Genomic DNA, 16035 nt, shown 5'->3' with positions numbered 1-16035 from the left:
GTTTTATAATTTTCAGTGTACAAGCCTTTAGCTTCCTGGATTAAGTTTATTCCTCAATATTTTATTCTTTTTGGTGCTGTTTTAAATGGGATATGTTTTCTTAATTTACTCTTTATCTTGTTTATTGTTCCTGTATAGAAATGTAACTGATTTTTGTACATTTATTTGTATCCTGCAACACGGCTGAACTGGTTTATTAGTGCTATTTGTGTGTGTGGCGGGGAGGGGGATATTTTTGCTTCCCAGGTGGTGCTTGTGGTAAAGAATCCACTTGCTGATGCAGGAGACAAAAGACTGAGGTTCAATCCTTGGATCAAGAAGATCCCCTGGAGGAGGGCACGGCAACCCATTCCAGTATTTTTGCCTAGAGAATCCCATGGACAGAGGAGCCTGGTGAGCTACAGTCCATAATGTTGCAAAGAGTCAGACATGACTGAAGCTGCTTAGCAAGCACTCCCAGCAGATAAGCACCAAAAAGCTATTGGACTTCCCTGGTGGCTCAGATGGTAAAGAATCTGCCTGTAATGCAGGAGACCCAGGTTCAAACCCTGGCAAAGGTAATAGCTACCCACCCCAGTATTCTTGCCTGGAGAATTCCAAGAACAGAGGAGCCTCTCAGACTACAGACCATGGTAAGAGTCGGCTACAGTCTCATGGGCTCACAAGAGTTGGACGTGACTGAAGCGATTTCGCACACAGAATGCACGTGGAGTATTTTGGATGGAAATATTGGGTTTCCTACATATGAGATTGTGCCTCTGCAAACAAATAATTTTAATTCTTTCTTTTTAATTTGAATGTTTTTATTACTTCTTCTTTTTTTAAAGATATCATTGACACATAACAGTGTGTAGGTTTAGAGGCCAAAGAAGGAGGGATGTGTGTGGTAGAACGCAAGCGGAGTCAGGTGTCTGGAAAACCAAGGAAATAAATGTATCAGCAGAAGAAAGTGATCAATTGTGTCAAATACTACTGATATTTAAGTACGATATTTAAGTGATATTTAGGTAAGATGAGGTCTGAGCACTGACTGTTAGATTTAACAACATCGCAATAAACTGTGGAAAATTCTGAAAGAGATGGAAATACCAGACCACCTGACTTTCCTCTTGAGAAATCTGTATGCAGGTCAGGAAGCAACAGTTAGAACTGGACATGGAACAACAGACTTGTTCCAAATAGGAAAAGGAGTACGTCAAGGCTGTATATTGTCACCCTGCTTATTTAACGTCTATGCAGAGTACATCATGAGAAACGCTGGATTGGAGGAAGCTGGAAGCTGGAATCAAGATTGCCAGGAGAAATATCAATAACCTCAGATATGCAGATGACACTACCCTTATGGTACAAAGTGAAGAGGAACTAAAGAGGCTCTTGATGAAAGTGAAAGAGGGGAGTGAAAAAGCTGGCTTAAAACTCAACATTCAGAAAACTAACATCATGGCATCTGGTCCCATCACTTCATGGGAAATAGATGGGGAAACAATGGAAACAGTGTCAGACTTTATCTTTTTGGGCTCCAAAATCACTGCAGATGGTGACTGCAGCCATGAAATTAAAAGATGCTTACTCCTTGGAAGAAAAGCTATGAACAAGCTAGACAGCATATTAAAAAGCAGAGACATTATGTTGCCAATAAAGGTCCATCTAGTCAAAGCTGTGGTTTTTCCAGTGGTCAGGTATGGATGTGAGAGTTGGATTATAAAGAAAGCTGAGTGCTGAAGAATTGATGCTTTTGAACTGTGATGCTTGAGAAGACTCTTGAGAGTCCCTTGGACTGCAAGGAGATCCAACCAGTCTACCCTAAAGGAGATCAGTCCTGAGTGTTCATTGGAAGGACTGATTTTGAAGCTGAAACTCCAATACTTTGGCCACCTGATGCGAAGAGCTGACTCATTTGAAAAGACCCTGATGCTGGGAAAGATTGAAGGCAGGAGGAGAAGGGGACGACAGAGGATGCGATGGTTGGATGGCATCACTGACTCAATGGAGATGAGTTTGAGTAAACTCTGGGAGTTGGTGATGGACAAGGAGGCCTGGAGTGCTGCGATTCATGGGGTCACAAAGAGTCAGAAATGACTGAGTGAGTGAACTCAACTGAAGGTCATTAATAGGGCACTTTCCTGGTGGCTCAGATAGTAAAGAATCTGGCTGCAATGCAGGAGACCTGTGTTCTATCTCTGGGTAGGGAAGATCCCCTAAAGGAAGAAATGGCAACTGACTCCAGTATTCTTGCCTGAAGAATCCCAAGGACAGAGGAGCCTGGCGGGCTACAGTCCATGGGGCAGCAAACAGACACAATAGATCGACTAACACACATACACACAGCACACACACACAGGTCATCAGTAAGAGTCGGTTTATTACATGGCTTGGTGGCAAAAGCCTGAGTAAACTAGGTTTAAGAGAGGATGAAAGTAAAAAGATAGTAGACAGGTACACAAACCTGTCTGAGTGCTTCTCAAAGGGAAGAGGTTAGAATTAAAAGATAATGCAAACTGGAAGCTGAGCTTACTGATTTAACTCAGTTTTATATATATGAAAGATAAAAATTTAAAATTTTTTATAAAATTTTTTATAAAAATTTAATTTAAAACTTTTTCAATAGCTCTCACCTCTCACCTCCCAATTTTTATGTTATTATTATCATTCAGTGAAAAAATTTTAACATCACCATTTTATAGTAGAGCTAAAGTCGTATTTGAATTAATGTGTTGTCCCCCAGGGGCTTAGCAGGTAAAGAATACACCTACCAATGCAGGAGAAAACAGGAGATACAGTTCAGTCCTTGGGTCGGGAAGATCCCCTGGAGGAGGGCATGGCAACTCACTGAACTATTCTTGCCTGAGAACTCCATGAACAGAGGAGCCTGGTGCGATCCCTGTGTTCATGGGATCACAAAGAGTCAAACGTGACTGAGCAACTAAGCTTTCACACATCACCAGTACTTATACTACAGCTTCTCTAATACTGAATTCTTCCTTTGTTTTGGCTTTCTTTGCTGAGAAGGGCTTATGCTGCCTTCCATTTTTTTGCATGTATGAAAAAACCTGACTTTTGTCTTTATACTTGATTATTAGCTTGTTGAACATAAAAGTTGTGGCTCACTTTTTTCCAAAATTTTTTCACAAGTTTTGTAAGTATTACTCCCCCACCCCCAGCATTGCATATTGAACTAGTTTTTTGCGTATGGTTTTTTTTTCATTTACTTTTTTTTATTGTTGTTGTTTACTGGTTTCTCATGGAATAGTTTTTTCAAATAGTGCTGCGGCTGCAACAGTTCTTGAGTTCATTCATATTTGAGAACATACAGTTTATACTTGAAAACTTCCTGGCAAAGTCCAATAAGACAGGCTAATACCTTCTTTTCCTCAAAACTATTCTCTCTGCTTTACCCTTTACTTCAGCAACTCAGGCAGCAACCAGTTCTGCATAAGCTCAGTCACCTTTTGGAGTTGTAGACCTTTGTGTTGCACTTCTTGCTTCTCATCCTGGGGCTTCTCAGATACAGACTTCTAGTGGAACATGGACAACCTAGACTTCAGAGGAGTTAATGTCATCCCTAGGGATCAGGGCACCATGTTGTCTCCATCTTTCTTCCCTGATAGTCTTAAAACAGATTTCACAGGACTTCTAAAGAGAGTCCCAAGGGATTGAGCATTCAGCTGTCCCAATTAGTGGGCAACTAAAAAATATACATTTATGTTGGCCCTCCTTCTTCCTGTTTCACTCCTCTATCTATTCCTCCTGCTCCAAATTCCACTTTTAAATAATTTATTCTCACATGAGCTGCTTTCAGGTAAACTTGGTTTTAGATAGTAAGTATTGGTCCATTGTGTTCTCGCATTGAATGTAGTAGTGAGGATGTTTGAGGCCAATGGATACTTACTATGCCTTTATAAACCCATATCTTCTAAACTATTAATACCTTTCCTATCCAGTGCCTGAGGAGTGACTTATTTATCCTTGAAGTTCCATAATTCAACTAGGATACACTTTGATTATGACGGTTCTTTATCATTTGCTCCTAGAAGACAGTTGAAAGGAAAGGGTTAATTTAAACAATACCCTGCAGACTTGTTTCCTGGAAAGAAATTTGGCCTGTTGCCTCTGAAAACCAGATGCATCCTAGGGTTTGACACAGTCTATCCTGGCAAAAAGCTGACATGTTAGACCAGGGCTTCAGCCAAGTTTCCACCAAGTAACAATGCTGTAATCCTAACAGTTATATCACACCAAGGGAAGGCCAAGTGTTCTTGCAATCAATCAACAGTGAGACAGTGGGTAGAGCTGAAAGCCAAGGTTTTGCAACACCATTGTGCTATTAGATCCTATACCCTAATCTCACTAGGAAGACTTTGGTTTTTAAAAACTAAGAAGTTTAAAAACTCCAGCATCCAAGATCCAGGGTCTCCCTCTTAGACCTAGACTTGCTCTCTACTAGATTGTTGTGTGCTGCCTGGGAACAAGATGGTCACAGGAGGATCAGTCACTTGCTATTGCTTTAATATGTGGGTTTTCTGCCAATAAAAATCAGTGCTGGAAAGCCTAGTTTACATGCTGCTTGATCAATCACCTTTAATTGCTTGACAGCTGGTGCAGAGATCTGGGTTTCTGCCTTGTGGCATCCAGAATGGCCTTCTAGAAGTGAACCAAGGGACTTGGGACTAAAAAAAATCTGCCTGGAGTATTGTGACCCATCACAGTCAAAGTTGTTGTGGCAGTCATGGAGTCTAGTGTCCCAGATTTGAGGATACAGAGAGATGAAAAGAGACTATGTAGTTACTGCTACTGCTAAGTCACTTTAGTCGTGTCCCACTCTGTGCAACCCCATAGACAGCAGCCCACCAGGCTTCCCCATCCCTGGGATTCTCCAGGCAAGAACATTGGAGTGGGTTGCCATTTCCTTCTCCAATGCAGGAAAGTGAAAAGTGAAAGTGAAGTCGCTCAGTCGTGTCCAACCCTCAGTGACCCCATGGACTGCAGCCTTCCAGGCTACTCCATCCATGGGATTTTCCAGGCAAGAGTACTGGAGTGGGTTGCCATTGCCTTCTCCGCTATACAGTTAAGATCACCCCTAATATTTGATGGTTGCTATTAATGATCTTAGAGGAAGTTGCTCAAAAGAGGCCTGAAGGAACCCTAAACTAGCATCTGTGATGAAATCACAACTTGAAGGCTCTGATTAGTTAAATGTGAAATGATTTCTTATATGGCCATATGCACATAGGATCAAACAAATAGGCCGCTCCTCTGACTCTTTTCTTGTGACTAGTAAGGTCAATTTAAAATGGCATGGGTAATTTGCATACCAGGGTGCTACACACCCCAGTTAAATGGGGACAAAGGAGGGGACAGAATTACAGTATGTGACCTATATCATTAGTTTCCCACAGTAATTGAAGAATAATCACATGTAGGGGAGACTGAACCAACAGAACTTCTGGGTAATTTCCTGATATGTTACATCTTAGAAGCCTGTGCTATTATGGCTTTTAAGTGAAGGGCTCAAACATGGTGGCTATTACGATGGTACTGAAATGTTGCTGCTGAACCATGAAAGACGCCAGGATTCTTGCCCTCTGGAGGAGAAGAATTCAATCTGGGACCAGAGACGAGGCTTGATTGCTCAGAGCTTTTGTGTAATAGAGTTTTATTAAAATATAAAAGAGATAGAGAAAGCTTCTGACATAGACATCAGAAGGCGGCAGAAAGAGTGCCCCCTCACTAGCATTAGCAATGGAGTTATATACTTTTAATTAGTTATTACAGTAAATCAAAAGAATGTCTGGAGGTTGTAAAGACTTTACTAGAACCACTCCCATAATTTACATTTTAAGATTACAGGATTAGCCAGAAGGTTTTTTCCAGAAACTGTCTTCAAGCAGGATATGTCATTGTTATACAATCCTAAGGAAGTAGGAAGGCTGAGAGGAGCTACTCCATGTCCAAGGTCAGGAGGGGCAGCCATGAGGAGATACCCCTTGTCCAAGGTAAGGAGCAGCGGCTGTGCTTTGCTAGAGCAGCCGTGAAGAGATACCCCACGTCCAAGGTAAGAAAACCCAAGTAAGAAGGTAGGTGTTGCGAGAGGGCATCAGAGGGCAGACACACTGAAACCATAATCATAGAAACTAGCCAATCTGATCACACGGACCACAGCCTTATCTAACTCGATGAAACTAAGCCATGCTGTGTGGGGCCACCCAAGACGGGAGGGTCATGGTGGAGAGGTCTGACAGAATGTGGTCCACTGGAGAAGGGAAAGGCAAACCACTTCAGTATTCTTGCCTTGAGAACCCCATGAACAGTATGAAAAGGCAAAATGATAGGATACTGAAAGAGGAACTCCCCAGGTCGGTAGGTGCCCAATATGCTATGGGAGATCAGAGAGAGAAATAACTCCAGAAAGAATGAAGGGATGGAGCCAAAGCAAAAACAATACCCAGTTGTGGATGTGACTGGTGATAGAAGCAAGGTCCAATGCTGTAAGAGCAATATTGCATAAGAACCTGGAATGTTAGGTCCATGAATCAAGGCAAATTGGAAGTGGCCAAACAGGAGATGGCAAGAGTGAATGTCGACATTCTAGGAATCACTGAACTAAAATGGACTGGAATGGGTGACTTTAACTCAGATGACCACTATATCTACTACTGTGGGCAGGAATCCCTTAGAAGAAATGGAGGAGCCATCTGGTCAACAAAAGAGTCTGAAATGCAGTACTTGGATGCAATCTCAAAAATGACAGAATGATCTCTTTTTGTTTCCAAGGCAAACCATTCAAAATCACGGTAATCCAAGTTTATGCCCCAACCAGTAATGCTGAATAAGCTGAAGTTGAACGGTTCTATGAAGACCAACAAGACCTTTTGGAACTAACACCCAAAAAAGATATCCTTTTAATTATAGGGGACTGGAATGCAAAAGTAGAAAGTCAAGAAACACCTGGAGTAACAGGAAAATGTGGCCTTAGAATATAGAATGAAGCAGGGCAAAGACTAATAGAGTTTTGCAAGAGAATGCACTGGTCATAGCAAACACCACCCTCTTCCAAAACAGAAGAGAAGACTCTACACATGGACATCACCAGATGGTCAACGCCGAAATCAGATTGATTTTATTCTCTGCAGCCGAAGATGGAGAAGCTCTATACCGTCAGCAAAAACAAGACCGGGAGCTGACTGTGGCTCAGATCATGAACTCCTTATTGCCAAATTCAGACTGAAATTGAAGAAAGTAGGGAAAACCACTAGACTATTCAGGTATGACCTCAATCAAATCCCTTATGATTATACAGTGGGTGTAAGAAATAGATTTAAGGGACTAGATCTGATAGACAGAGAGCCTGATGAACTATGGATGCAGGTTCGTGACATTGTACAGGAGACAGGAATCAAGACCATCCCCATGGAAAAGAAATACAAAAAAGCAAAATGGCTGGCTGAGGAAGCCTTACAAATGTCTGTGAAAAGAAGAGAGGCAAAAAGCAAAGGAGAAAAGGAAAGATATAAGCATCTGAATGCAGAGTTCCAAAGAAGAGCAAGAAGAGATAAGAAAGCCTTCCTCAGCGATCAGTGCAAAAGAAATAGAGGAAAACACCAGAATGGGAAAGACTAGAGATCTCCTCAAGAAAATTGGAGATACCAAGGGAATATTTCATGCAAAGATGGGCTCGATAAAGGACAGAAATGGTATGGACCTAAGAGAAACAGAAGATATTTAGAAGTGGTAGCAAGACTATACAGAAGAACTGTACAAAAAAAGGGTTTCATGACCAAGATAATCACGATGGTATGATCACTCACCTACAGCCAGACATCCTGGAATGTGAAGTCAAGTGGGCCTTAGAAAGCATCACTATGAACAAAGCTACTAGAGGTGATGGAATTCCAGTGGAGCTCTTTCAAAGCCTGAAAGCTGATGCTATGAAAGTGCTGCACTCAATGTGCCAGCAAATCTGGAAAACTCAGCAGTGGCCACAGGACTGGAAAATGTCAGTTTTCATTCCAATCCCAAAGAAAGGCAATGCCAAGGAATCCTCAAACTACCACACAATTGCACTCATCTCACACGCTAGTAAAGTAATGCTCAAAATTCTCCAAGCTAGTCTTCAGCAATACATGAACCATGAACTTCCTGATGTTCAAGCTGGTTTTAGAAAAGGCAGAGGAACCAGAGATCAAATTGCCAACATCCGGTGGATCATAGAAAAAGCAAGAGAGTTCCAGAAAAACATCTACTTCTGCTTTATTGACTATGCCAAAGCCTTTGACTGTGTGGACCACAATAAACTGTGGAAAATTCTGAGAGAGATGGGAAAACCAGACCATCTGCCCTGCCTCTTGAGAAACCTATATGCAGGTCAGGAAGCAATAGTTAGAACTGGACATGGAACAATAGACTGGTTCCAAATAGGAAAAGGAGTACGTCAAGGCTGTATATTGTCCCCTGCTTATTTAACTTCTATACAGAGTACATTATGAGAAACGCTGGACTGGAAGAAACACAAGCTGGAATCAAGATTGCTGGGAGAAATATCAATAATCTCAGATATGCAGATGACACCACCCTTATGGCAGAAAGTGAAGAGGAACTAAAAAGCCTCTTGATGAAAGTGAAAGAGGAGAGTGAAAAAGTTGGCTTAAAGCTCAACATTCAGAAAATGAAGATCATGGCATCCGGTCCCATCACTTCATGGGAAACAGATGGCGAAACATTGGAAACAGTGTCAGACTTTATTTTTTGGGGCTCCAAAATCACTGCAGATGGTGATTGCAGCCATGAAATTAAAAGACACCTACTCCTTGGAAGAAAAGTCATGACCAACCTAGATAGCATATTCAAAAGCAGAGACATTACTTTGCCGACTAAGGTCCGTCTAGTCAAGGCTATGGTTTTTCCTGTGGTCATGTATGGATGTGAGAGTTGGATTGTGAAGAAGGCTGAATACCGAAGAATTGATGCTTTTGAACTGTGGTGTTGGAGAAGACTCTTGAGAGTCCCTTGGACTGCAAGGAGATCCAACCAATCCTTTCTGAAGGAGATCAACCCGTGGAATTCTTTGGAAGGAATGATGCTAAAGCTGAAACTCCAGTACTTTGGCCACTTTATGCGAAGAGTTTACTCATTGGAGAAGACTTTGATGCTGGGAGGGATTGGGGGCAGGAGGAGAAGGGGACGAGAGGGGATGAGATGGCTGGATGGCATCACTAACTCGATGGACACGACTCTGAGTGAACTCTGGGAGTTGGTAATGGACAGGGAGGCCTGGCATGCTGCAATTCATGGGGTTGCAATGAGTTGGACACGACTGAGTGACTGAACTGAACTGAGTGGTTTTGCTGGTTTTTTGTTTTGTTTTGCATATCTTTGACATAACCTTAATTTGATACAATTCCTGCTCTTCATCCCAACCATATTCTCCTGGGTACCTCGTCCATAAGCCTCTTATCCTTATCTATCGGAGGGCAGACAGAAAGAAAATCACAATCACAGGGAACTAACCAAACTGATAAAGTGGACCACAGCTTTGTCTAACTCAATGAAACTATGAGCTATGCCATGTAAGGCCCCCAAAGACAGATGGGTCATGGTGGAGAGTTCTGACAAAATGTGGTCCACCGGAGAGGGGAATGGAAAACCACTTCAGTATTCTTGCCTTGAAAACCCCATGAACAGTATGAAAAGGCAAAAAGATACAACACTGAAAAATTAACTGTCCAGGTCAGTAGGTGCCCAATATGCTACTGGAGAACAGTGGAGAAACAACTTGAGGAAAAATGAAGAGACAGAGCCAAAGTGAAAACAACACCCAGTTGTAGCTGGAAGTAAAGTTCAATACTGTAAAGAACAATATTGCATAGGAACCTGGAACGTTAGGTCCATGAATCAAGGTAAATTGGAAGTGGTCAAATAGGAGATGGCAAGAGTGAGGAATCAGTGAACTAAAAAGGACTGGAAAGGGCAAATTTAACTCAGATGACTGTTACATCTACTACTGTGGGCAAGAATCCCTTAGAAGAAATGGAGTAGCCCTCATAGTCAACAGAAGAGTCTGAAATGCAGTACTTGGATGCAGTCTCAAAAATGACAGAATGATCTCTCTTCGTTTCCAAGGCAAACCATTCAATACCACAGCAATCCAAGACTATGCCCAAAGCAGTAACACTGAAGAAGCTGAAATTGAATGGTTCTATGAAGACCTCGGAGAAGGCAATGGCACCCCACTCCAGTACTCTTGCCTGGAAAATCCCATGGACAGATGAGCCTGGAAGGCTGCAGTCCGTGGGGTCGCTAAGAGTCGGACAAGACTGTGCGACTTCACTGTCACTTTTCACTTTCATGCATTGGAGAAGGAAATGGCAACCCACTCCAGTGTTCTTACCTGGAGAATCCCAGGGACAGGGGAGCCTGATGGGCTGCCGTTTATGGGGTCGCACAGAGTAATACACGACTGAAGCGACTTAGCAGCAGCAGCAGCAGCAGCATGAAGACCTACAAGACCTTCTAAAATTAACACTCAAAAAATATGTCCATTACCTCATAGGGGACTGGAATGCAAAACTAGGAAGTCAAGAGATACCTGGAGTAATAGGCAAGTTTGGCCTTGGAGTACAAAATGAAGTAGGGCAAAGGGTAACAGAGTTTTGCCAAGATAATGCACTGGTCATAGCAAACACCTTCTTCCAACAACACAAGACACAACTCCACACATGGACATCACCAGATGGTCAATACCGAAATCAGATTGATTATATTCTTTGAAGCCAAAGAAGCTCTATACAGTCATCAAAAACAAAACTGGGAGCTGACTGTGGCTCAGATCATGAACTCCTTATTGCAAAATTCAGACTGAAATTGAAGAAAGTATGGAAAACCTCTAGACCATTCAGGTATGACCTAAATCAAATCCCTTATGATTATACAGTGGAAGTGACAAATAGATTCAAGGGATCAGATTTGATAGAGTGCCTAAAGAACTATGGACAGAGATTCATGACATTGTACAGAGGGAATGAGCAAGAAAAAAAATGCAAAAAGGCAAAATGGTTGTCTGAGGAGGCTTTAAAAATAGCTGAGAAAAGAATAGAAGCTAAAGGCAAAGGAGAAAAGGAAGGATATTCTCATTTGAATTCAGAGTTCCAAAGAATAGCAAGGAGAGATAAAAAAAGCCTTTCAAGTGATCAATGCAAAGAAAGAGAGGAAACAATAGAATGGGAAAGACTAGAGATCTCTTTAAGAAAATTAGAGATACCAAAGGAACATTTCATGCAAAGATGGGCACAATAAAGGACAGAAATGGTATGGACCTAAGAGAAGCAGAAGATATTTAGAAGAGATGGCAAGAATACACAGAAGAACTACACAAAAAACATCTTCATGACCCAGATAAGCACGATGATGTGATCACTCACCTAGAGGCAGACATCCTGGAATGCAAAATCAAGTGGGCCTTAAGAAGCATCACTATGAACAAAGCTAGTGGAGGTGATGGAATTCCAGTTGAGCTATTTCAAATCCTAAAAGATGATTCTGTGAAAGTGCTGCACTCAGTATGCCAGCAAATTTGGAAAACTCAGCAGTGGCCATAGCACTGGCAAAGGTCAGTTTTCATTCCAATCTCAAAGAAAGACAATGCCAAAGAATGCTCAAACTACCGCACAATTGCACTCATCTCACACACTAGCAAAGTAATGCTCAAAATTCTCCAAGCGAGGCTTCAACAGTATGTGAACCAAGAATTTCCATATGTTCAAGCTGGTTTTAGAAAAGGCAGGGGAACCAGAGATCAAACTGCTAACATTCGTTGGATCATTGTAAAAACAAGCGAGTTCCAGAGAAAACATCTATTTCTGCTTTATTGACTAGACCAAAACCTTTGATTGTGTGGATCACAACAAACTGTGGAAAATTCTTAAAGAGATGGGAATACCAGACCACCTGACATGCCTCCTGAGAAATCTGTATGCAGGTCAAGAAGCAACAGTTAGAATCAGACATGGAACAACAGACTTGTTCCAAATCAGGAAAGGAGTACGTCAAGGATGTATATTGGCACCCTGCTTATTTAACTTATTTGCAGTGTGCATCATGTGAAATGCCTGGCTGGATGAAGCACAGGCTGGAATCATGATTGCCAGGAGAAATATCAACAACCTCAGATTTTCAGATGACACCATACATATGGCAGAAAGTGAAGAAGAACTAAAGAGCCTCTTGGTGAAGGTGAAAGTGAAAGAGGAGAGTGAAAAACTTGGCTTAAAACTCAACATTCAGAAAACTAATATCATGGCATCTGGTCCCATCACTTCATGGAAAATAGAATGGGAAACAGTGGAAACAGTGACAGGCTTTATTTTGGGGGGCTCCAAAATCACTACAGATGGTGATTTGGACCATGAAATTAAAAGACACTTGCTCCTTGGAAGAAAAGCTATGACCAACCTAGACATCATGTTAAAAAGCAGAGACATTACTTTGCCAACAAAGGTCCATCTAGTCAAGGCTATTGTTTTTCCAGTAGTCATGTATAGACGTGAAAGTTGGACTTAAAGAAAGCTGAGCATTGAAGAATTGATGCTTTTGAACTGTGGTGTTGGAGAAGACTCTTGAGAGTCCCTTGGACTGCCAGGAGATCCAACCAGTCCATCCTAAAAGAAATGAGTCTTGAGTATTCTTTTAAATGACTGATACTGGAGCTGAAACTCCAATACTTGGCCACCTGACTCATTGGAAAAAGACCTTGATGCTGGGAATGATTGAAGGCAGGAGGAGAAGGGGAAGACAGAGGATGAGATGGTTGGATGGGGTCACCAACTCGATGGACATCAGTTTGAGCAAGCTCCGGCAGTTGATGATGGACAGGAAATCCTGATGTGCTGCAGTCCATGGGGTCACAAAGAGTCAGACACAACTGTGCAGCTAAACTGAACTGAACCTTATAGAATCTCCTCTCCCAGTTCAACCTAGGACACCAACTAGACCACTTTATATAAGGAAACAATGCAGAGCAAATATTAAGAGATTTCCATTAAGGACACCCCTAGTCTTGGCACTGAATCCAGGACCTGGTGCTTAAGATTTGTTTGATCAATTTTCTCATCTACAAAATTGAGGTGACAGTAATAATCCTTTCATAGGCTAAATAAAATAATGATATGGAGCCCTCTGATGAACATTAATTGTTTTTTAGTCTTGCAGTATTCACTCTCCATTCTTTTAGAACTTCATTTTGTGGCCAATCCAGATGGAACTTTAAATCCAAGTGCCCTGTTCTTTCCTTAAGCAAAAGAGTGGCTCAAGCTCAAAGCTACACAATCAGACTATTTCTCCCAGGACTTGATTCTTGTGTGGACTGACGCATGAATAAAAAAATAAAATTGGAGCTTATTGGTCCTAGGCCCACCTCCTACTTTGCTAACCTAAGAAATGTGATTTTTGTTGTTATCAGTGGCACATCCCATATTCTTATCTTTGATTCTGTGAGCTTCCTCATATTCTTCTAATGTAATGTTTTGTGCTTGTTAGAGTTGGGTTTTTGGTTGTTGTTTGTTTGGTTATTTTAGTCACTAAGTCTTGTTTGACTCTTTTGCAACTCCATGGACTGTAGCCCTCCAGTTTCTTTGTCCATGGGATTTCCCAGGCAAGAACACTGGAATGGGTTACCATTTTCTTCTCTAAGGGATCTTCTTGACCCAGGGATCAAACCCACATCTTTTATGTCTCCTGCATTGGCAGGTGGATTCTTTACCACTGAGTCACCTGGGAAGCCCAAAGTTGGTTTTATTCACTTGCAAAAAATAAATTCTTAATAATATAAACATCAAGCATGATCTCTGGCATACATAGGTGCTTGTAATGTTTGTTGACATCATTTTTATAACTGAAATTCCTGGCAGCACTTCTACCAAACTTTCTTTAGTCCTATGAGTGGGAATCAAATACTCAGGACCTAATTATCACTGGGTGAATGGATACAATATAGTTTTTAAATGTGACAAAAATAAAAATTAGTCTATATCTACAATAAGCCTGCTAAGTTGCTGGCATCCCATGATGGGCACTCATATGTCCACCAACTGCTTTCCAGGTACTGTCATAAGACAGCATCATGGAAGCAAGCACAAGCAATATGCACTAGAGGACATAAGTATTTCAGAGGAAGGAGAGATCATTGAGCTTCAAAGAGAGGATCCGACCTGGGCTTTGAAGAACTGTAATAGTGCGGTAGGCACTGAAGAGAAGAGGACATTACCTGCAAATTATGGAGAGACAGTGTGAGCAAAGGCATGCAAAACATGTTGGGGACAAAGAATAGGCCATTCTGGCTGAAGCAGAAGTTTTTTTATAGGATAATAGTAGTGCATAATGTTTAGGAGGGTGGACTGGAATTAATTTTAAATCAAAAAAATTCTGTACAAGGTGACGATGTAAATATTTCTATCAAAAAAACTCTTCAATATCATCACTATCATCTCTCCACAGTACAAAATATTTTTGAACATTTTCTAGATGTAATTTGGACCTGTGGATTAGGGAGTTCTCATTGACCTCCAGAGAGTACATTTTGGGAACCATATGTTCTTAGATAAAATTACTGTATAATCATGGCTAAGGTTGTCTCACATTGGGTGGCTCAGAGGTAAAGAATCTGCCTGCCAGTACAAGAGACAGGGGTTCCAAACCTGGGTAGGGAAGATCCCCTGGAGAAGGAACCTACTTCCTTCTGGAAACTCACTCCAGGATTCTTGCCTGGGAAATCCCATGGACAAAAGAGCGTGGTGGGCTACAGTCCATGGGCTCAAAAAGTGTCAAACATAACTGAGTGATTGAGCACGCATGACTAAGATCATTTCAAAGAACAGGTGTGGGTAGAATGTTCATAAAGTAGCATCTAATAAGATGAAAGTTCCTTAGGGACTGATTGTACAAATTATACGAGACTAATTCTACAAAGGAAAAATATTTAAGAACAACTAATACCTTCCAAGGATTTTTAGTGTTTCAGCTCAGTTCAGTTCAGTTCAGTAGCTCAGTCATGTCCAACTCTTTGCGACCCCATGAATCGCAGCATGCCAGGCCTCCCTGTCCATCACCAACTCCCGGAGTTCACTCAGATTCACATCCATCAAGTCAGTGATGCCATCCAGCCATCGCATCCTGGGTCGTCCCCTTCTCCTCCTGTCCCCAATCCCTCCTAGAATCAGAATCTTTTCCAATGAGTCAACTCTTCGCATGAGGTGGCCAAAGTACTGGAGTTTCAGCTTTAGCATCATTCCTTCCAAAGAAATCCCAGGGTTGATCTCCTTCAGAAAGGATTGGTTGGATCTCCTTGCAGTCCAAGGGACTCTCAAGAATCTTCTCCAACACCACAGTTCAAAAGCATCAATTCTTTGGCATTCAGCCTTCTTCACAGTCCAACTCTCACATCCATACATGACCACAGGAAAAACCATAGCCTTGACTAGATGGACCTTAGTCGGCAAAGTAATGTCTCTGCTTCTGAATATGCTATCTAGGTTGGTCATGACTTTTCTTCCAAGGAGTAAGTGTCTTTTAATTTCATGGCTGCAGTCACCATCTGCAGTGATTTTGGAGCCCCCCGAAATAAAGTCTGACGCTGTTTCCACTCTTCCCCATCTATTTCGCATGAAGTGATGGGACCGGACGCCATGATCTTCATTTTCTGAATGTTGAGCTCACTTTCCAATAAATACATGCTTTGATGCCAGGCATGAAATGTCCACAGCATAAAAACCTAATCATAATGTTTAAATGGATGCTTATCAGCCCTGAGAACTGCCTAAAAACCTATCAAGCTTATACTTTTCATGGTGATGGTCTCTACCACCCCATTAGGAAACATGATGTTTGTCCTTATTAAGCAAGAGGAGGTGGTGAGGGGGAAGTGCAGGTTAGAGGTTCATGAGTGGTTGTTTGTAGGGGAGGTGATCTGTTGACTTACTGATTAGCTATATACACATCTGGATTACATGCTCTCTGCTTGGAAGATATCCTTTGTGATGACCTGGTTGT

Source organism: Budorcas taxicolor, chromosome 3 (genome assembly GCF_023091745.1).
Source record: "Budorcas taxicolor isolate Tak-1 chromosome 3, Takin1.1, whole genome shotgun sequence".
In the NCBI taxonomy this organism is placed as follows: domain Eukaryota; kingdom Metazoa; phylum Chordata; class Mammalia; order Artiodactyla; family Bovidae; genus Budorcas; species Budorcas taxicolor.
This window is presented reverse-complemented; position numbering follows the sequence as displayed.